This window comes from Diceros bicornis, chromosome X (genome assembly GCF_020826845.1).
Source record: "Diceros bicornis minor isolate mBicDic1 chromosome X, mDicBic1.mat.cur, whole genome shotgun sequence".
NCBI classification, from domain to species: Eukaryota; Metazoa; Chordata; class Mammalia; order Perissodactyla; family Rhinocerotidae; genus Diceros; species Diceros bicornis.
Window position 1 is genome coordinate 91,611,832 of NC_080781.1, and position 24,673 is coordinate 91,636,504.

Sequence of the window (24,673 nt, forward strand, 5' to 3'; positions counted from 1 at the left end):
TGATTTGTCCATTTTTATGTGTCAACCTGCACAGGTGCACACTGTGACCAAAGGTTAAAAGAGTAGTACACACTATCTAGAGCAATAGATTTTATGAAGGGAGCTTTTTGCATCCAAACCGATACAACCAATGGATTTAATCAAGTTTTTGCTGTGATTAGGCTTTGAAAGCTGTAACCAGTTCTGATAGTAAAGAAATACTATTTGGAAACAAATTACAACTCTTGTCTTTATGACATGTATCAATTTACACACAAGCTGCATAAATCACTTTTTATATTTTTCTGTAATGGAAAAATACTGCAGGGCATTTTAATAACCAATAAATTACATGTTTAATGAACCAGACCAAAATATAAATGATATGAGTCAAACACCCCTAAGAATGAGGACCGGGTATTGAGTTGATAGAAATTCCAATCACATAGGCTACAGGCTATTAGATTCACCACAATTCAAGAGAGTAAATGCTTATACTTCATCTATGATCATCCACATGAAAATTCTTCTTGGGACTTTATCGCTTATTTGCAGACCTCACTTACTTACTGCTTATATTATTCTTCAAACAAATCAGCAGTGAAAACAGAGCATTTCACCTTTAACCTTTTACAAATATTACTCCAAGAAGTTATATAGTAAATCTATCAGCCCTGGTGAAGTGGTAGAGAAAGCTTTTCGGAACCACTTACACGAAGCAACTACATACATTTGCATTACATTGGAAGCGTTTGAGGCTCCACTGATAAAGGAATAGAGTCACAGAGCCAACCAAGTACCTACCTTCTTAGCTTTCAGATATATGAATGTTATTCATCCTGGGGACCCTTAGCAAGGTGAGAGAAATTGGGTGAGAGAAATGAGTGAAACTTGAATTGTTGTGATTGGAGTATCCAGGTTAATATGGGCTACCTCATGGCTTCCCTCTTCTCTTGTATTCAGGATCGTATATGTCCATGCGTTATAACAATAGAGAAGTAAGAATATTTTACCAAAAATTTACTGATGTTATTTTTGCTTCTTATTAAAGAACAGTAAAGTGGTATAGTTTAAAGAAAACAAGATTGGAGGACAAAAGACATGGATCTTGCAAACCGCTAATGAGAGTGCCACCAACTAGCTGTATAACTGGCCAAATCACCTCTCCTGAGCTTCCATTTCCTCATCTATAAAATGAGGGAACCAAATAAGATGATTTTTTTTTTTTCTTATCTATTTGGTCTTTGTTGGAAGCCTTGGAGTTTGCATACGAAATTTGGTAAAGTTGTATCCTACTTTATAAAATAGTCATATTACAGAAGCGTTGTGTACATTCATTTCTTTCCTTTACTTTGTGTGTGTGTGTGGAATCCAATCATTTTCTGAGCACAATAGGGGAGACTGTTATTTAAAGGAAACCTGAGATGATTCTTTGTGAAGCAAATAAGCCTTTGTAATGCAAACGTTCTTATTCTAATGTTTCTGTTTTGCAAGTTTCCGTTTTAATATATCAAGTTTGCTTACTCTAAAGTACAGCTAACTTTACATAATAATGAAAACTCACACCCAGTATATATTTATCATTTATAGCCTAGGGGAAAATTTCTCTTCCTCTCCTGTATTCCCAAATATTTATTAACTATGCCACTTATTTAGACATTTGCCATAAGAACAATTGCCATTTATTGGTGAAGAGCTGTCTCTGAAGTCAGACAGCTTGCGTTTTAGGTCTGGTTCTGTTGCTTACTAGCTGGGCAGCTTTGACCAAAATACTCACTGTTGCTGATCCTCCGTTTCCTTATCTATATATACGAGATAGCAATAGCACCTACCTTACGGTGTTCGTGTAAGGAATAAATACGATAAAAGACATTAAATATTTCACTCAGTGTCTGGCACATAATATGTCCTTATTAAATTTGAGCTTTTAGCGTTATTCCCAAACACTTCTCGTATCGTGAGTTTTCTCTTTATGTAAACAATAGACAGTACACTTTACCAGGATTGTAAACTCTGTGAAGCCAGAAAACACCTATAATGCTTCTTTGTATACTATCCTCCACACAGCCTAGCAGAATGTCCTGAATTAAGTAGTTATCCAATATATATTTATTTTTACCAGTTCTTCCTGATTCACACTGGAGAGGTTTATAACCCCATTTTAAAATAGACCACTACTAAGAACGAGAATGTAAGTGGTGGTATTAGGATCTTTAAAGTTGCAAGAAAGAGACGTAGCCAGATTACCCTCAGGGATGGAGGTTTATTGAAAGAATCCATGAGAAAATGAGGCAGTGAGGTCACTCATGAGTTGCATAGTCACTCTGGTTACTGATGTTTCCAAGGCTTGGATATCTGCCTAGGTTTGAATCCTGGCTCTGCCACTTCCAAGCTGTGTGACCTTGGGCAAATTGCTGAAGCTCTTAGTGTCCAAGATTCTTTATCTTTAAATTGTGGATAAAAATAGTATCCACCTCATAGGGATGAACGAGGATTAAACAAGATAATGCACGTAAAATTCTTATTGCAGTGCTTGACCCATGGAAGATTCTCAATAAATGGTAGCTACTTCATAAGAGCACCACGAGCAGCAGCAACAGTAGTAATACTAATTGTTGCTGTTATTGTAGTTATTATTGAACATGACATAGAAAATCAGAATATAGCTTAGTGTCATTCAGGATAATGTCCTGAGCTCAAATGATTTGCCTTCTCTTTTTTACTTAGCATTTGTACTTCTCAAAATAGAGGATTTGATTGGGTTGGTTCACCAACGGTCAACGTGGACAGCCAAACCCAGCTCAGAATTGGTATACTCCCTCCTGCCCAACCTCGATCATGATTGTCTCTAGGTAACCCAACTAATTCCTGGGTCAATCTACTGGGGCAAGGCTAGCAGGATGGTTTTACTCTCTAATACATGCACTGGCTGCACAATGGCAAGGGAAAAGAAACAAACAGATAAAAACTGAACTATTTTCCTCAATAGGGGTCTATTTCTAACTTGTACACTTTGCTTTTCTTTGAACACATCCAGTCTAGTGATCTTCCTAAATCATTAGATCTGGACAAAATACTTTTTCTTTCAAGCACATGCTCATTTTTGATTCTAGGACTTCTCACTCTAAGCTACTTCATCAGGACGCCTTGAGCTATTTCTTCTCTTGTTTCCCTCAGTGTGAACTTCTTTAAAGCTCCTGAGACTGTCAGTCACAGTATTGGATCAAATAAATATTACATAATTATATCACATAGAACGTAGAAACCTGTGTGATGGGATATTAGCAGTCTGGATTTCCAGAAGTCATGCTGCTTCATTCTACACCAAATGCAATTTTTATCTAGCTGTGTAATGTCCAGATAGAATGAGTTAGTTATTCAGAATGAATGAAAAATCACTGAGGATTCCCATTGTGAAGTCCTTCACTCTTTATCAAAGGAGACAGGCCTCTGGATAGCTAGGAAATAAAAGGAGGCCTTTGAGGCCCAAAGTTACCTTAAAGCCCAGTGGCTATTAGTCCTGCCTTGAATACAATGTTTACATTTTAAATATTTACTCTTTCACTATTGAAGCAGTTCAAGTCATGTCTATATCTTCCAAATTTTTCAAAATTGTCTTAAGCTTAACCTTGATGATTTTCTGACAGCTCTTATTCTATAAGAATTTTTGATAGCTTTGGTCACAGTTGAAGCAAAACTCATGTTTAAGACATGAAATGCTGGCAGATAGAGGGTATTGGCACGCTGGTGACAAACATGGCGTGGGATCAAATAATGTCCAACATATTTTAAAGCCAAAGGACCAAGAGGGGAGAAGTGGCTGCCCATCTTGCTTCCCAGAGTCCTTTTGGGCTTGAAATCAGCCACAGAGCTACCATTCAGGTCAGTAGGTCTCTTGTGATCAACAATGTCAAAACAGCTTATCCATCTCAAATAATCAGCATCCTCTAAAGAAGACCCTGAGCTAGGGTGAATAATGTTTTGAAGGTAACAATGATATTTTCTGTTTCACATCTGAAACAAAGCTGCAAACAACAGAGGAGAGAAAGTGAAATTACACAGAACAGCCTTGTTCTCAAGGTTCCAGGAAACTATTCAGCATTTCCTGATAGGTGATTCAAACTCACTGTCCATAATCTTCTGTCCATAATCTTCTAGTGTTTTTTAAAAGGGTAGCAATCCTTGGCTTGGGCTGTGCTATTTTAAAAACAAATCAAAAGCATTAAAGTGGCCCAACTGCTGCTTAGTGGCTGCTCTTAACTAAGAGCTGGACCACCCAGGTTCATACCGCATCACTATGACCTCATTAATACCCTTCCTTGATGAGATGCTTTCCCCACTCTCCCAAGGTATTTGCATCACAGTGGGACAATCAATCTGCATACACAGTTATGCTGGTTCTTTCTCTATATCTCAGAGTATCCCTACTATTCCAGATTTAACACCCAAAAGCTTTACTTTCACAGATGAACAAAAAGTCCCCAATGTTAAGATAAAACAATTTTAAGACGCTCACAATTGCACCATTCATTTCAAAATCATAATATTGTATTTTTATAAATATTCGTTATGCAGAAATACTCTTTACGTTATGCCTTTCATCAAATGCTGGTGTTGCTTGTACACAGAAAAGAGGAAAGTTGGCCCTGACCATTTTTTATTTTAATATGTATCCTTTTTTTTTTTTTTTCTGTAGAGGGCTGCATTATTCTATCAGCACTTTTTAGCAACATGACCTCAGAGCTCACCTCTGACTGTTTTCTGTTATATTCAATTTCCTTAAACAATAATCCGTTGTCTGAGGGTGGATAGGTAGATCCTGACCTTACAACATAGGTGAAAAGGCAGAATTAAGAAATTTATTACTTAAAATTCTCCTAGGTTTTTTTTCTCTAGTTCTTTGGGTTGATTATAATCTGTCAGCTGCTTCAAGATACTTGTGATGGTCAGTGGAAATTTACTAACATTATGCCAACAACTGGCGACCCCTGGTCTTTTATGTACTCCAGGCAGACAAATGAAAAAAGTGAACTCTCATAGCCCAGAGGGAGTAGACCTGAGCACAATGGGCAGTTCACTAAGACAGCTATGGAAGGAAATTACAAAGGACTATGGTTCTACTTGCGAACCTAACAATATTTAAATAAGGTTGGAACCTCAAAGGACTTGCATTATTGACCTGCCGGTAGTTTGCTGCATTTGCCTTTCTTGCCAGAGACAATCATCATCTATTGTGAGTACCGTGGAGTCGATTCCGACTCATAGCACCACTGTAACCCTGCCCGGTCTTTTTGCACCATCCTCTCACCTTCTGGTGCTATATTAGACAGTGCTCTGCTGCTATTGATAGGGTTTTCATGGCCAGTTTTTTTGGAAGTAGGTGGCCAGGTCCTTCTTCCTAGTCTGTCTCAGTCTGGAAGCTCCACTGAAACCTGTCCACCATGGGTGACCCTGCTGTTATTTGAAATACCGGTGGCATAGCTTTCAGCATCACAGCAACATGCAGCCACCACAATATGATAACTGAGAGATGGGTGGTATGGTTCCCTGACTGGGAAATGAAGCCAGGCTGTGGCAATGAGAATGCTGAATCTTAACCACTAGACCACCAGGACTGACTCATCATCATCTTTATGTGTATTAAATGTACTTTATCCACCATGATAAAGGAGAAAGTAAGCTTAAAGAATACTTTTTGATTTCTAGATTGCCAAAAGCACAAACAGACTCAAGATAGAATCAAAGAAACACTATATGAAGGACACCAGCAATTACAGTACTGTGAGAAGGGAGAGGACAAATATAACTAGTAATAAGAGAATGGTGAGGAGAGAAAAGGAAAAGATATTGCTCTCCTGGAGCTCCATTGTGGGTACAAATTTCTTCCTACTGAGGGTGAAGCCAAAACAGTAAAGAAGACACAGATACTCAAAGCCAGGGTCATGGAATTGAAAATGAAAGATCTTGATAGAGAAAAGATGCTGAAAAGAAGTCCTACACTACTGGAGTTTTCAGTAGGCAAAGATTGTCCATAGAAGTTGAATCAAGATCTTCTAGAAAAGAAGAATGCAATAATTAGGAGAATCTAAAAGCATTTGGGGATGCAGAGAAAAGGGCTGTTGGCCAAAGGGGAAAGAGTCAAGGGCTGTGCTAATGCTCTTGAGAGGTGTGGAGGTAGCTGGATACAGGCTAATCATGCCTGGCCCTTCAGTAGGCATGTTACATTAATGAAGGATTTCTTATGGTAAGGCCCAAATCAGAAAGAATCTTGGATTTTTTTGGAGAAAATCACACTGTAAATCCAGGATGCCATGATTTTCTTAGTGAGAAATGTAATATAGTGGAAAGAGCGTAGACTTTCCTTCAGCCTCTGACAGATTTAGGATCATATCCTGGCTCAGCCTATCAGTAAATACATGAATTTGGTCAAGTTAGTTTCTCTTAGCTTTGGTTTCTTCATCTACTGAATGTGGAGAATGATAGCTGTGTCACAGTATTGTTGTGAGAAGTAAATGATGTACCATGTAAAGAGTCTAATAATTGGCTCATAATTGGAATTTAATAAATGGTGTATATTGTTTGTTATTACAAATTTTCAGGTAAAAGCAAGATATGGTTTATAATGAGAAATGACTGGGAGCTCAATACATTTCAGATGGAGATGAATTGGTAACTATTTACAAAGGAAATAAAAGAAATAAAACAAATACAACATGGAAGCCCATGTGGTTTTTGGAAGTAATATATAATGCCTACTATGACTGACCACATAAGATTCTTTCTGTAGGCTGAATGATTTGAAATGAATTGCGCTATTACATTGATTCTTTCTAAGACGAAGTTAACGTTTAGGGTGCTGTTTATCATGCAGCGTATAAAAATTGTCATGGAAAATGATTCATGTCCATATGTTTTGTTTTGTTTTGTTTTCCTCTGGTAAACTTTATCATGAGAATGAATTAATAGTGTCATTTTCTCTTCATTAAATCTTTGCCATAAGCAAACAATATCAGAATTTTAATGTTTCATCTATTATACAAATTCATATTACTCTTCCTTTTTAATATTCTCTGTTTACATTGTTTGACATCTTATAGTATTTCTCAAAATGTTCAAACCATACAGTCATGACAATTGGATGTGAGGTCACAAATATGGCTGATGATTAGTCCATTGTTTTGATAATTTCAAAGCGAGTTTGAGTTTCTGTTTAGTTATAGGAAGTATTTATACATTCCAATGATTATCATAATGGCACAACTTAGCAAACATTAATGTCCTATAAAGAAACACATGATTACTTCTACTATGTTTCAGGGACATCTACATTTGTTTATAGCTATAGATGTTCCTTATAAGGTACCTCCTTTTTCTCCACGTTGCGGAGAATTTCCATGAAAAAAGAACTCTAAAAGTCACATTTGTCCATTTTGCTCTACAACGTTGTGGCAAAGAACCTTGAGGGACACTTCTATTCCACATTTCTGTATCCTCAGTGGCTCCAAAATTTCCAAGAGCAGGATTTGGAGGACGTAATTGAAAACAAAATCAGTAACTGGGATACTACTTATCAGCTGTGTGACTTTGGGGTTGCCACTTAATACCTACAGATTTCATTTGAACTTTCTGTAAAAGGAGACTTGTATCAGGGTGATCATCAAAGTCTCTTCTGACTTCGAATTTTATATGTTGGGATAAAGCAGTTGAATTTTTCAGAGCAGGGAATTTTTTTCCTGATTTTGTCTGGAAGGGAAAAATCTTCAGTTCTGCACAAGATGCTTCTTTTCTTACCTAATTTTCTTATATGAAATGTTCTCTTTCTCTGGTGAAAAATGATAAGCCAGAGAGAAAAGGCTCCATTTAATATTAGCAGTGTACTCATATGATCTTGCAATATTCAAAGCATATTTTCACCTGTTCCAGAGGTATGTGCAATCACTTTTGTGGTTTGGGGCTTCTCAATTATATTGAGGTATGAAATATAGAAACAATCTTAAAACCACATCTGTAATTCTGTGGTTGTGACACTATCTACAACATCCCATGCTTGTTAATCCAAATACAGGTTAATGAAAAGTCTACCACCTATTGCAGTGTTAGAGACAAAGATTTAACCAACTTTTCTTAGTAAAGTAAGTTCACTAAAAACACAGTTTGATTTTTAAAATTATAATAGTAATAAATGTGTAATATAACAAAAAAAGCAACACAGAGATACATAAAAAAAGTTAAAATGGACATCTACATGCAAAAAAATGAACCTGGATGTAGACCTTACACCCTTCACAAAAATTAACTCAAAATGGATCATAGACCTAAATGCAAAACACAAAACTATAGAACTCCTTGAAGATAACATAGGAGAAAACCTAGATATCCTTGGGTATGGTGATGCCTTTTTAGATACAATGCCAAAGACATGATCTATCAAAGAAATAATTGATAAACTGGATTTCATTAAAATTAAACATCTCTTGACAGTGAACGACACTGTCAAGAGAATTAGAAGACAAGACACAGACCAGGAGAAAATATTTACAAAAGACACATCTAATGAAGGACTATTATCCAAAATATAAAGGAACTTTTAAAACTCAACAATAAGAAAACAAGCAACTCAATTAAAAAACGGGCCAAAGACCTTAATACACACTTCACCAAAGAAGATATACAGATGGCAAATAAGCATTTGAAAAGATGCTCCACATCGTGTCATCAGGGAAATGCAAAACAAAACAACAATAAGACACCACTACACGCCTGTTAGAATGGCCCAAATGTAAAACACTGAGAACACCAAATGCTGGTGAGGATGTGGAGCAGCAGGAACTCTCATTCACTGCTGGTAGGAATGCAAAATGGTACAGCCACTTTGGAAGACAGTTTGGGAGTTTCTTACAAAACTAAACATACACTTACTATATGATCCAGCAATCGCACAATTGGGTATTTACCCAAAGTTGTTGAAAACTTATGTCTACACAAAAACCTGATCATGGATGTTTATAGTAGCTTTACTCAGAATTGTCAAAACTTGGAAGCAACGAGGATGTCCTTTAATAGGTGAATGGATAAATAGTTGTGGTACATCTAGAAAATGCAATATTATTCAGCACTAAAAAGAAATGAAGAAATAGTTAACAATACCGTATTGTATATTTGAAAGTTGGTGAGAGAGTAGATCTTAAAAATTCTCCTCACAAGAAAAAAATATTTGTAACTGTGAGGTGAGGGATGTTAACCAAAATTATTGTGGTAATCATTTTTCAATATATACACATGTCAATCATTATGTTGTACACCTTAAACTAATACAATGTTATATGTCAATTATATATCAATAAAACTTGGAAAAAAAAAGAAATGAGCTATCAAGCTATGAAAAGACGTGGAGGAAACTGAAATACATATTACCGAGTGAAAGAAGCTGGTCTGAGAAGGCTACAACTGCATGATTCCGACAATATGACATTCTAGAAAAGGCAAAACTATGGAGACAATAAAAATATCAATAGTTGCTATGGAGGGGGAAGAGATAAATAGGTGGAAAACAGAGGATTTTTATGGCAGTGAAAAATATAGTATCCTGTAGGATACTATAATGATGGATACATGTCATTATACGTTTGTCCAAATCCGTAGAATGTACTACACCAAGAGGGAACCGTAAGGTAAACTATGGACTTTGAGTGATTATGATGTGTGAAATAGGTTCATCCTTGGCAAAAAAATGTACTATTCTGGTGAGCGATGTTGATAATGAGGGAGTCTATGCCTGTGTGGAGGCAGAGGGTATATGGGAAATCTCTGTACCTTCCTCTCCATTTTATTGTAAACCTAAAACTGCTCTAAAAGTATAAAGTCTTAAAAAAGACTTAAACATCTCTCTTCTGTCCCACTACCTGTGTCTCTCCACTAAGGTAACCAATGTTAACCACTCTGGGATATTTTCTTCACACCTTTCACTGTGCTCATGCAAGCACAGGCAAGTAAGCTTTTTCCAATTTATACAGGCTGTCATAAAACTCAAGGTGACTAAAGAAACGTGACTCTCTTCAATGACTACCAACATTTCTTTGATTGGCAAAATCCCTCTTACGTATAGCCTATCTTCCCCTGAGCTCAGTCCCAGAGCTCAGTCTCCTTTGCCGTTTGTTTGGTTCCCATTCCTTAAAAAAGAAGAGAAGCCGTTCATTCTGAAGAAAGCATTCTCTTGGGGGTGATGAGTAAGCACAACACTTCCTTTCTAGTAGCTGTAAACTTTACTGTAGATATAAAATTTACTTTCCACACAATAACATTTGAATGATTTTGGTACCTAAACATTTAGCCTGATTGTGGGATGTTCAGAGTAGATCCAAAATTTTCTTTTGAAATGGTTCAACAAAGAGGGAATGAAAAACAAGTTCAGGTGAAAAAAAGTAGTTAGCTGACCACAATCTCACTTCCAAAGCGGTAGTTAACCTTATTCACACAGTGAACCAGCTTTGATCTCATTTGTAACTACAAGTGTTAGTGATAGAAACAAAATGGAGGTTCTGAGAGGGTTAGAAATACCATATTAGGAACTGGGTTGGAAGGTATCCTTTACATTATTCAACTGTAGCGGTTGTCTAGTTGCTGTGGTATATACAGCCCTGACCCAAGTTATCAGTAAAAATAATTTGCATATCAGTGTTTCTCAAGGAAAGAATAGGTTTTGACTAGAGGAACAGGTTCATTCTATGTGCACAATGTTGATCCTGAAATGTCACTCCCTAGATATAGTTTATAACTGGATGAAGAGCCAGCTCAGCAAGAAGTCAGGACTTTTGTATAATATAATGATGAGACATTTTTTAACCTAATGGGACTCTGCATGACAAAAATTTTTAAGATGATAATAGTACTGGATAAATTATGATCTGCTAGTTCAACCCCCAGAAGGAAAGAATCCTTCTATATAATGTTGCCATGAGAGTTACCGGAAGATTTATAGCTTTTGCAGGAAGAGTTTAATATTTATCTATAAGAGTCTGAATTAGAGGCAGAGAATCTGGAATAAAGCAGGAGATTACTTCAGTGACTGCAAATCCTTATACTTCTGGAAGCCTAAAGCATAGAAGTGTCATTGCCTTCTGAGTAAACCTCAGGATAAGCACAGTTTTAATTTGCATAATTAAAATGGGAAAAAAAATGTGTATTGAGGACCTTAAAAGAACCTCAGTGAGGACTTTCCTCAGAAATTAGGCACAATGACTCATAGGAACAGGGAATAATAAAGCCAACAGTTTGCCAGCGGCACCTTCATTCAGATTTATATCCAAAAAAAAGAGAGGCATTTAATAGTTTTTTTTAATGATATCAAGTCTTATCCAAAATATACACAGGAAGAGTTTGTATAGCTTGGATGCAGTCATAGTTTAGACAGGTAGATCTCTAAATCAACAGAAAAGCAGCGCCTCTCTTGAAAAAGCCCCCAGAGACATCTTACGTGTTAAGCCTGTTAAGAAGGAAGATTATCATTAGTGTCAATAGACACAGGCAACTTGGGCAACAGATGTAGGTAATCCACAAGAACTTTGGCTTCCAACAACTGTCTTAGTTATGCCCAGCTGTGCATCTGCCGATGCTAATCCGTCATAACACAACCTGCTATTTACTTTCCTTGCAATGATAGAGATTTAAGAGGAAGATGAAAGAGAATCAAGACCTATGAGGTAATTTACTTTCTTAAATTTAAACTTCTTTCTTTTACTTAAGATAACATGTTACCTAATTGCAGCTAATCATCTGTTGCCAAAATTAATATAGAAGAATAAAATAGTTTGCTGATTTTCTTGTTGAGAGTATTTGCTAATGCCAGACAGAATCATTTGATAGAAATTAGACAAGAATATAGTTTGTTAGGCAGTTATCCATTTTTAACGGTCTGGCTCTTTCACATAAGGATGATCTATCAGGTATTCTTAAAAAGGATAAACAGCTAAATATAAGTGAAGAACCATAAGCAGTCCTCTAAAGGAAGTAAGATTTATGATAATCCTACTCAACTGGAAAGAGAAAAAAGAGAGAGAGCAAAAAAACCCCCTGTCCCTCTACCAACCCATACCATTATCATTTTTTTGCGTGTGTTTAAAGTCAGTGAGAATAAGGCCAACACCTCTTCCAGATACAAGACATGTCATTCCTAGTAAGATTATTTCCTCCATTAGGTACTGCTTATAGTTAGTAGTGTGTGGTTCCTTGCCAAATAAAAATGGAAGTGCAGAGCTCTATACTAATGAAGTGAGGGACCTAAGTTCTGTCCTATGCCTATAGACTAGTTTGTCTCTTGAAGTCTATGTGACATTTTGTCAAAGTTGCTTTGATGTAGCCATTCCCAAATAATGTGAAAAACAGACATCCTTATCTCTTCCCTGAAACTTGCCCTGATCCTGAGCTTTATCTCAACCCACATCCTTATTGTAAGAGGTGTTGGTAAGGAACAAGGTGAAGCTCTGAGATGGATTCTGGGCTCCTGCCGTACTCAATTTGGACCAATAATGTCCCTTATGTTTGTAAAAGACTCTACAATCTTCTATCCCTTTCATAAGAAATTCAACATTGAAAAAAAAATAAAGCAACTGCAATTGTTTTAGGAGATTAACTTGAAGCCAGGTGGATTCTCTCATGGGTGGGAGGATATTTAAGGTGTCTTGAGGAGGAAGGAAAAGATTTGGCAGTATATAGGGAGCTGTATCAGCATTTGTAGATTCCAACTTCTTAAGTAAACTAAAAGCTCTTTTCAGACTGGTACAATAACCGATTTTTTAAAGGTCTATTCCAACGAATGTTCAGTATTTATTTAGGTTAAACGTTATGAAATTGCCATTTTGTGGGTTAAAAATGACTTAATGTTGGCAATTTCATATGGTTCAACCTAAGAGTTAAGCTTCTATAGCCTACCTCACTTTAGTGTAGTGGACAAAACACGGGAGCTTTGAGCAGACAGAACCAGATGAAAATTCCAGCTCTCTCAACCATGTGACTTTGGGAAAGTATCATAGTCTATCTGAGCCTTAGTTTCTTTATCTCTAAATTGAGGAGACTAATATCTTCTTCATGAGATCGTTGTGTGAATTAAGGATAACACGCAAAAAGCCTCTTGTATAGTGCTTTCAGTAAATAATAGTTACTATTAACTCAGAGAGATCATTCTATTTTTTTTTTGCAGGAGAAGATTCTCCCTAAGCTAACATCTGCTGCCAATCTTCCACCTTTTTTTTCTCCCCCAAAGCCCCAGTACACAGTTGTATATAGTTGTAAGTTCTTCTGGTTCTTCTACGTGAGCCGCCGCCATGGCATGGCTACTGACAGACAAGTCATGGTGTGGTTCCACGCCTGGGAACTGAACCTGAGCCACTGAAGCAGAGCATGCCGAACTCTAACTGCTAGGCCATCAGGACTGGCTCCAAAGAGATCATTCTTAAAGCTAGCATTATAAAAGTCAAAAGGAGGCTGTAGAAACAGGAAGTAGACTAGTGGCTGCCTAGGGCTTGGAAGTTTGGGGGAAAATGTGAAGTGATTGCTAATGGCTTCCTCTTAGCATGATAAAAATGTTCTAAAATTAGACTGTGGTTGTAGTTACACAATCACGTGAATATACTAAAAACCATTGAATTGTATACTTGAAATGGGTGAATCATATGGTATGTAAATTATATCTTAATACAGCTGTTTTTAAAAAGTCGTAAAGAGGGACACACATAGACAAAGTCAGAACAAGAGCTTGAAGCTATTTGGAAAAAAAGGTTTAGACTTGGCCTTTCACAAGGCTCATTTATAGGCTTTAAACAAACAAACAAACCAACCTCTGAATACTTCTTGAATTAATCCAGTTTAGCATGAGACAGTCATCACAAAACATTATTTCTAAAAGGCTATTTCTGGTACTAGCCACAGGGGAAGGGGTGGTTGTTTCTTGCTATTCTGCATCTGGCAAACATCTAGTTTTGATATAACAAATGTCATGAAGTAAAGATTTATTTCAAGATTTACTTCAGAGTTGAAGAAAAAGCTACAATTGACAGACTGGGTTTGGCTGCCTCACATCTCAGGCTTCCCAGTGTTTGGTGCATAGTCATATGAATAAGAAAGCTGTGTTCCCCAACACTTTCTCATTCCAATTGCACAAGCACAACGTGAGTCTGATTTTGAACAGCAGCACAGCTTGGACAATGTTCAATCACCAAACAGGGTCTGGGCAACATAAAAAGCAGACCAGCGAGGCCTAAAAAGAGGGCATAATAGTAACTTGCCCAGATGATCAAATTACATTTTCCTCTTCTAACTGTTAGACATTTATAGGGACACAAATTGAAGATGCCTTTGGGTCCTATTTAATTCCTATGTAGAAACTAAGCGTTTGCTAATAGAGGGCCGGATTCTTATATAGAGAATTCTATACATAGAACTTCATTGGATGCAAATCTAGACAGAAAGGGAATCCCAGTTTTGAATACTGCATTATGATGCATTTGTAAATATTCCATCCTGTTATGGATGATTTTTTTACCCAAAAGTGTTATGCAGTGAATTGGTTTTTCTTTCTCCCACCATCTATGTAATTTATGCATGAGATAAGAATAGTTATTAAGGATTATAGGTCAGTGGTTTCATCTTCATTTACACATCGCCTTCTGAAGATGCAATATCTTACTGTTTAAATGTGTGTGTGTTTTGAAATCAGAGGCACCTATGAGTCATATGCAGGGAATTAAATAGCCACAATAAGGTGCTAAAATGTAGCTGGATTACCAGCGTTGAACTGACTCCTATGCTAACACTAGCAGGACATCTGAGATAGATGAGAGCAGGGAGGGTCAGCTAAATATAAAGTTGTGAAATAGGCGTTGTCTTTCTTGAGTCCTTTTCCAGCCCATTTGTTCCCAGACACCCAGTGCCCTATGTTGTCTTCTGGGTGCTCAGAACCTGACACTGCTAAATATCATGGGAACTAATTCTGCCAGGCAGCCCAATGCTCTGGATCTTTTTGTTCTTTGGTCTCTTCCATCAATACTTACCCATTCTGTATATCCCATTCTTTAATTGTATTCTATTTTGTGGCTAGTCTGATAAAATAAGTCAAGCTGCGGAGTTAATGCTTTGAAAGAGTTTTATGTTTTTCCCTTTCCAGGAAGCATTTGTATTTTAACAGGAGACTTTAATGTCCTGAATTACAGTTAATTCAGTCAGGGAGAACTTTTATGCCCCTCAAATAATATTGTATAGATTATGGCTATCTTCTTGGTTTGTATATAAGACCAAGACGTATGTATATGTGTGTGTATATATATATACATATATATATATATGACAAGACATATATATGTGTATTATATATATAAAAGACAAGACATATATCCTGTATATATGTATATGTATATAGATAAATAGATAATAACATATGAAGTAGATGCCACATGAAGAGGGGACTGCAATCAACAAAGATTTAAGACATGCTATAAGACCCTAAAAAAGTAAGTCCTGAGTAATGAAGCTTGCCTGTGGACTATAGGTAAATATTAGCAACAGACAGATCAACCAACAGTGGAAAAAGCAAAGATGGGGTAACATTTTTGAGTATTCTAGAAAGCACAAAAGAACCTATACATTTAGGTAGGCTCTACGCACATCAGCTATAGCCACAAACCAATAGCTGTTGTCACAGAAGTAGGAAAAAGAACTTAAGGTCATTGGTCTTTTAAGTCACAGCCATTTTGAATATAGATAAACACTATCTGTAGGGCTTGTACTTTGCACATGTACACAAACAATTGTATTAAAGGGAGTATATCTCTACACTACTAAACTTCAGATGTACAAATTATGCAACATTTAGGACTGAACAATTCGCCCTCTTGTCACTTTGCAACTATGAGTTATTTATAGATAAAAGAGGATTTTTCTCAAATCAATAAAGAAAACTGAGACAAGTGTTTATTAAACCTAGAAATTTATTTCTACACAAATTGATGCAAAATATATGTGGATGTTGGAGATATAAAACATCCATGAAATAAGTAATGCTAGTTGTGAAATTCCTTAAAAGCAATATCTTCTGCACACTTTTCAGAGAAGCACATTATAATTTTGGGGAGCAAAATTTTGACTACTTTGTTTCTGTGCAGTATACTAATAATTTTGTACCTACTCTCTCTTCATACCATTTTCTCGTGGCTTTTAATCATTTTTTAAAATTCTTCCTTGACCAAGGTGATAAGGTATAATTTAGATATGAGCATTTATTCTACATATATAATTCACACATTATGACCTAAACCAATATATTCTGTTTTTTGTTTTCAAAATAGAGAGGAGAGTGCACAAATAGTTGGAAAATCCAATATACCTTAATGAATTTTACTGGTTACTCCAAGTCAGATACTATAGGGAAACTTTTCAGCTACTAAAATTGAGCAATTGGGGAACTTAGGAAGGAATTTCCTTTTCTTCACTAGAATAGGTCATGATCTTTACAAGTAAAAATGGTATGGAATTTAGGTCTAGAATTCACTGAAATTAAATGGTCTAAATTTTAATTGCAACATATACTCATTAAGAACCAATTATATGCAAGGCTCTGTGCTGAGGGCATACGAAAAATACAAAGATACATACAAAGATGGGAAAACTAAACTCTGTTGTCAAAGAGTTTACAATTGAACAGGGAAGAGAGAGACAAATGAATATGTGATAGAATCAGAGTCACATGGTATTCTTACCTATTCTTTATTTCAAAGGCATAGATTCATTTTTCTTGAATGTCTTCTTAAGAGAAGCATTAAATACCCCTAATTTGAGGGTATTATTGGGAAAAAAACCTTGCATATGATGTTAGTTTTTTAAGATTTGCCTTTCGGTATTCAGTCCTAATACTCCTATATGATTTTTTTAGGCACTTAGTTCTCCTTGACCTAGTGGCAATCAATCCACTCTGTGTCACTAAGCTTTGGAGAAAGTCATGATGCCGGGTACCAGCCCTACTTTTACATGCTATATTTTTGGGAGAAGGCTTCTATGCTTGTATCAGAGTATACATGCTCTTCAAATTTCTTTTTATTTGAAAATGTCAGCGCAATGACAGATATAAAAAGTGGCAGGAGTGTAACATGGGGGTAAATTCTATGACAACAGTCAAATAAAGCCAGAGGCAATTGTTCCAGCTTTGAAGGCCAAGAGAGTGGTATTATAATAAATATGGTCAGAAAAGGGAGAAATCATACTTCCCCTAATAAGACCTAGATAGCATTTTTTTCTTCCTGGCTAAACAATAAAATTCCGTAAGCACAAGCTGCACTGCCTCTCTGTTCCCCTGACTAATTGGCAAAGTATTCTGCTGCATTGTAAGTTGTGCTCAAATCGCTCATTAAGGTCACATTTTATTAGTATTTTTGGCTTACTAAGCAGATATCTCATCAATCACATCCTAGATGTGAGTAGGTATGAAACTAGTGCTACCAACAGGCTCAGGAATAGATAATTCAGAAAAGATCAAGCAGAAACAATTAAGAAGATGAGCCTTTGGTTATAGAGTTTGGCACTTAAAGTTGGATTTAAAGTTACAATAGGAACTTGAGTTCCTGAGAAGCACATGACACTACACTCCATTTTTTTTTTTTAATTTAAACTTAACATTTTTTTCTTGAAGTAACTTTGATTTATAACATTGTATGAATTTCAGGACTACACTCCATCTTAGTCCAAGACTCTGAGCAGTTGGACAAAAAAAGAGTGGCAAAGACAAAGTTTCCTCTGTTGTCCCTTTAAATATTAATTTATTGACTTTCCAGTTCTAGTAAGGGTGAAGAAACTTGTAATGGACAACTTTCACTCAGATAACAACTGTGAGATCCATGTTTATAAACTTTTATCCTGAAAATACTAGCAAGAACATGAACCATGGGGCAGCTAGGGATCAAGCAGAAAGCTTGGCTTGAGGAGTCATATAATGGAATTTAAGGATGCTAATTCAGCTGGAAATTAAAGGGAGATTCTGATAAAGTAGAAGCTATAGAAAGAGATAGCTCCCAAATATGCATACAAACTCCCCTCAAATTCTTCTGTGGTCCATGGACCACGCATTTATGGGAGATACTTCAAAGAGCCCAGGAGAAAAGAACTAGAAGGCTGAAAATTGTGCAAATATATTTTAGCAGATACCCATTACAAGTAAGACAGAGTTTGGAGTTTTAAAGGGGCTTGGTAAATACTTTGGGCTTACCACCGAAACCCCAGAAATGTCATGTCTTAGAGGTAAAATTTATATTACAACATTAAAGCATTCACCTTAGGACAAAGGGAAAAAAACTGAAAGAGAGTCACGCTAATAAAGCATAAAAGCAAGCCTCCACAAGTTCAATTTGATCAGCAAATAATCTACAACAAATACTCTTCAGAGGAACATAACAGAATCCAGGGACTCAACAATGAATTGTCTAAAATGTCCAGTATAAAAATAAAAAAAATTATGAGATCTGAAGAGAAATACGAAAATTTGATCTATAATCAAGAGAAGAAACAATTGGTGACAAAGTGCTTCTAGATGACCCAGATTATGGAATTAACAGAAAAAGATTTTAAAGCAGCCATTATAAATATGCTTAAGGTCTTAGAAGAAAAGATTGTTGAATTGAGTAAACAATTTGGGAGTTTCAGTGAATAAATAAAATCTGTTTTAAAAGCTAAATGGGTATTCTATAATTTAAAAGTAAAATATCAGAAATGAAACATTCACTTAACAGTAAAGTGGGAATAATACAAGAAAGGGTCAGTGAACTTGAAGATATGTTAATCAAAATTATCCATATGAAGAAGAAGAAGAAGACTGATACAAAAATGAAGAGAATATAACAATGGTCTAATTTCATTCTTTTGCATGTGGCTGTCCAGTTTTCCCAACACCATTTATTGAAGAGACTTTCCTTTCTCCATGTATGTTCTTGGCTCCTTTGTCAGATGTTAGCTGTCCATAGATGTGTGGTTTTATTTCTGGGCTCTCAATTCTGTTCCATTGATATGTGTGTCTGTTTTTCTGCCAGTACCATGCTGTTTTGGTTACTATAGCTTTGTAGTATATTTTGAATTCAGGGAGTGTGATACCTCCAGCTTTGTTCTTTTTTCTCAGGAGTGCTTTGGGTATTTGTGGTCTTTTGTTGTTCCATATATATTTTAGGATTCTTTGTTCTAATTTCCATGAAAACTGTCGTTGGGATTCTGATTGGGATTTCAGTGAATCTGTAGATTGCTTTAGGTAATATGGACATTTTAACTATGTTTATTCTTCCAATCTATGAGCATGGAATATCTTTCTATTTCTTTATGTCTTCTTCAATTTCTTTCAATAACATCTTATACTTTTCAGTGTATAGGTCTTTCACCTCCTTGGTTAAATTTATTCCTAGGTATTTTATTATTTTTGTTGTAATTGTAAATGGGATTGTATTCTTGATTTCTCTTTCTGCTAGTTGCTTGTTAGTGTATAGAAATGCAACTGATTTTTGTATGTTGATTTTGTACCCTGCAACCTTACTGTATTTGTGAATTATTTCTAATAGTTTTTTGGTGGATTCTCTAGAATTTTCTAGATATAGAATCATATCATTCACAATAATGACGACAGTTTTATTTCTTCCTTTCCAATTTGAATGCTTTTTATTTCTTTTTCTTGCCTAATTGCTCTGGCTAGGTCTTCCAATACTATGTTAAATAAGAATGGTGAGGGTGGGTATCTTTGTCTTGTTCCTGTTCTTAGAGGGATAGCTTTCAGATTTTCACCATTAAGTATGATGTTGGCTGTGGGTTTGTCACAAAAAGCCTTTATTATGTTGAGGTATTTTCCTTCTATGTCCATTTTATTGAGAGTTTTTATCATAAATGGATGTTGGATCTTGTCAAATGCTTTCTCTGCATCTACCGAGATGAACGTGTACAAAAGAATGAAAGTAGATCATTATCTTACACTATACAGAAAAATTAACCCAAAATGGATTAAAAATTTGAATGTAAGACCTGAAACCATAAAACTCCTAGAAAAAAATATAAACAGTATGCTCGATCTTAGCAGTATCTTTTTGAATACCATGTCTCACCAGGCAAGGGAAACAAAAGAAGAAAATAAACAAATGGGACTACATCAAACTAAAAACTTCTGCACAGCAAAGGAAACCATCAACAAAGCAAAAAGACAACCCGTCAACTGGGAGAAAATATTTGCAAATCATATATCTGATAATGGGTTAATTTCCAATATACGCAAAGAACGTATACAACTGAATGACAAAAAAATGAACAACCCAATTAAAAATGGGCAAAAGGTATGAACAGACATTTTTCCAAAGAAGATATACAGATGGCCAAGAGGCACATGAAAAGATGTTCAACATCACTAATTATCAGGGAAATGCAAATCAAAACTACAATGAGATATCACCTCACACCTGGCAGAATGGTTATTATTAACAAGACAAGAAATAACAAGCGTTGGAGAGGATGTGGAGAAAAGGAAACCCTCATACAGTGCTGGTGGGAATGCAAACTGGTGCAGCCACTATGGAAAACGTATGGAGAGTTCTCAAAAAAGTAAAAATAAAACTACCATGTGATCCAGCTATTCCACTTCTGGGTATTTATCCAAAGAACATGAAAACACTAATTCAAAAAGATATGTACACTCCTATGTTCATCACAGCATTATTCACAATAGCCAAGACTTGGAAGCAGCCCAAGCGCCCATCAACAGATGAATGGACAAAGAAGATATATATATGTACAATGGAATACTACTCATCCATAAAAAGAGATGAAATTGTGCCATTTACGACAATGTAGATGTACCTTGAGGGTATTATGCTAAGCAATATATAGTATGATTTCACTCATATGTGGAGGATAAACAAACACATAGATAAGGAGAATAGATTGGTGGTTACCAGAGGGCAATGGGATGGGGGGAGGACAAAAGGGGTAAAGAGGCACATATGTATGGTGGTGGACGGAAACTAGACTTTTGGTGTTGAACACAATGCAGTCTATACAGAAGCCAAAATATAATGATGTACACCTGAAATTTACACAATGTCATAAACCAATGTGACCTCAAAAAAAATTTTTTTTAAAAGAGAATATCAGTAACTTTCAAGACATTATTAAACATCTAAAATACATGAAATTGGAGTCCCAGAAAGAGAGAATGGGGCATAAAAAATATTGTTAAAATGATAGTTTAAACATTTCCACATTTAGTTAAAAACACACACACACACAATAAAAACAAACATCAATTTACAGATCCAGGGAGCTTAACAAATCCAAAGTAGGATAAATTCAAAGAAAACTATATCTAGATACATCATAGTCAAATTATAGAAAACTAAAGATAAAGATATAATATTGAAAGTAGCAGAGAGATAAGACAGATTAAATACAGGGAAAAAATGATATGTTACAGGAAACTTCTCACCAAAATCAATGGAAACTAAAAGAAAAAGGAATCACATCTTTATTTATTTATTTTTTTTGGTGAGGAGGACCAGCCCTGAGCTAACGTCCAAAGCCAATCCTCCTCTTTTTTTTTTTTTGCTGAGGAAGACTGGCCCTGGGCTAACATCCGTGCCCATCTTCCTCCACTTTATATGGGACGCTGCCACAGCATGGCTCAACAAGCAGTGCGTCGGTGTGTGCCTGGGATCCGTACCAGTGAACCCCGGGCCGCCGCAGCAGAGTGCGCACACTTAACCACCTGTGCCACTGGGCGGGCCCCAGGAATCACATCTTTAAAGTGCTGAAAAAAATGTCAGCCGAGAATTCAATATCTAGTGAAAATATTCTTCCAAATGAGAGTGAAATAAAGACATTTTAACATAAACAAAAGCTGAGAGAATGTTACCAGAATATCTAAGCTACAAGAAATGCTAAAAAAAATTTCTTAATACTGAGGAAATTATACCAGATGAAAACTCAGATCTACAGGGAAAAAAGAAAAGCATCAGGAATGGCAAATATGAGGGTAAATTTAAAAAATATTAGCTTTCTCCCACCTCTTAATATTTTAAATCATAACTGTTTAAAGCAAAAACCATTGCATTGTTGAGTTTATAACTTATGTAGATATAAAACACATGATAACAATAGCACAAAAGGTGGTGGGTATATGAAATTTTAAGTTTCAAGGTATTTATTTTTTATATGAATAGCTACAATATTTATTCTAAGTGTACTGTGATAAGATTAGGATGCATAGTTTAATCCTTAGAGCAATACTAAAAATGACACAAAGAAGTATAATTAAAAATCCAATAGAGGAATTGAAATGGAATAATAAAAATTATTGAATTAACCCAAAGGAAAACTTTTAATTAGAAGGTATTGCTTAATCTATTTACATTTCATGTAATATTGATATAGTTAGGTTTAAATCTACCATCTTGCTGGTTGTTATATCTCTTTTTTGTTTCTGTGTTCCTTCTTTTTTGTCTCCATTTGTATTATTCTAATAATTTTTACTGGATGAGAAAGCAAGACACAACTATATGCTGCCTTCAAAGCCACACTGAAATATAAAGATGTTTATATATCAAAAGTAAAAGAACATAAAAATATATACAATGTAAATGGTAAACATAAGAAAGCTGAAGTGATTACAATAATATCAGACAAAATAGAAGGCAAAAAAGAAGGATTATTGGCAAAAATAGGGACATTTGTCTGGGTTGAATATAATAACATCCTTCTCTCAGTAAGCAATAGAAGAACTAAATAAAAAATTAGTGATTTGAAAATACTATCAACTAACTTGACACTGTTAACATTTTATAACATTTCACCCAACAACTGCAGAAAACTCACTCTTTTCATGTGCACACAGACCCTTGAACAAGATAGAATGCTGGGCCTTAAAATAAGTCTCAATAAATTTCAAAAGATTTAAATATTACAGAGAATTTCTTCTAAGCACAATGGAATTAAATTATAAGTTAGTAACAAAAAAATGTCTAGAAATATCCTCAAATGGTTCAAAATTAAATAGCCTACTTGTAAATTACCCTTGAGTCAAAGAAGAAATTATAAAATAAATCTACCTAGAGAGTAGACCCCCAGGTCACCAAGATGGTGTGTGATACCAGTGGAGAAGAAAATCGTGGATGGCAAAATAGGGGAGCTACCAAGCTGGATATTGATGTGGGATTTCACCCCTAAAGGCATTTTTGGAGCATTCTAAAGAGGTTATTACTGGTATTACAACAAGTGTGTCAGTGTGAAGAAAGGGAGCATCACTAAGGTTTCTGTCGTGCTGGCAACTTACATGCTTTTCACCTACCGCCTTTCTTAGAAGGAACTCAAACTCGAGTGGCTGTGCAAATACCACTGAAGAGGGCTCAGTGTGGAATGTGACTCTGCATTCCTGGCCATGACCTTTTCTCCCTGGCACCTCTCCTTGAGAAACACAGTGATGTAAATCTTTTCATATCTAATTGAGAACTAATGCCCAATATAAGATGACTGGTACATGTAAAAAGAAAAAAAAAAAAAAGAAAATCGATCTTCTAAATGATAATGAAAACACAACATAGCAAAATGTGTGGGAAGCAGCTAAAGTAGTACTTAGAAGGAAATTTATAGGTTTGAACATATACAAGAAGCAATTCTTCTTTATATGAAAGAAGCAGGGCTCAAAGTTATTGATCTTAATTTTTACTTTACAAAGCTAAAAAAAGAAGAGCAAATTAAACTGAAAGTAGAAGAAAGAAAATAATAGAGATAAGAGCAAAAATCAATGAAATAGAAAACGTGAACATTAGAAAAACTTAAAAAGAAAAAGCAGGTCCTTTGAAAAGTTTGATAAAATAGATAAACTCTTGTAGATCAATGAATAAATAAAAAGGCAAATACAAATTACAAGTATCAGAAATGAAAGTAGGGCTATTATCACAGATCCTACACACATTAAAAGGATACCTAAGGAATATTATCAACAACTTTATGCTAACAAAAGTGACAGATTAGATGATATGGACTAATTCCTTGAATGACAAAAATTGCCAAAACTGATATGAAAAGATATAGAAAATTGTAATGAGTACATTTATAAAAGAAATTGAACGTGTAAAAAATGTACTTCTCTGCAAAAGAAATTTTCAGATCAAAAGTTCTTATTGATGAATTATGTCAAACATTTAAGAAGGAAGTAAGATTAATCTCACATGAACTCTTTTAGAAGATGAAGGAGGGAAGATTCCTTCCTAATTTGTTTTATGAGGCCAGGATGAGCCACTTATCAAAATCTGACAAAGGCGTTACAAGAACAGAAAATAATAAACCAATGTTCTTCATGAATATAGATAAAAAAAAAATCCTTAGCATAATATTAGTAAATTGAATACAGCCATATATATATATATATATATATATATATATATATATATATATATAAAATACATCATGAGTAAGTGGGATTTATTCCAGTAATGCAAGATGGGTTTAAGATTCAAAATCAACCAAAGTAATTCACCATTTAAAGAGAATAAAGAAGAAAATATATAAAATCATCTCAATAGATGCAGAGGAATTATTTGACAAATTCCACATCCCTTCATGATTTAAAAACAATATATTCTCTACAATTAGGAATAGAAGGGAAATTGCTTGAGTCAATAAAAGGGATCTACAAAAAACC

At 35.3% G+C, this 24,673-nt stretch overlaps 1 pseudogene; it reads left to right on the forward strand.

Moving 5' to 3' along the window:
* Positions 1-23,368, forward strand: part of LOC131400317 (ATP synthase subunit f, mitochondrial-like) — a 36,004-nt pseudogene extending 12,636 nt beyond the window's left edge.
* The last annotated feature ends 1,305 nt before the right edge of the window (positions 23,369-24,673 follow it).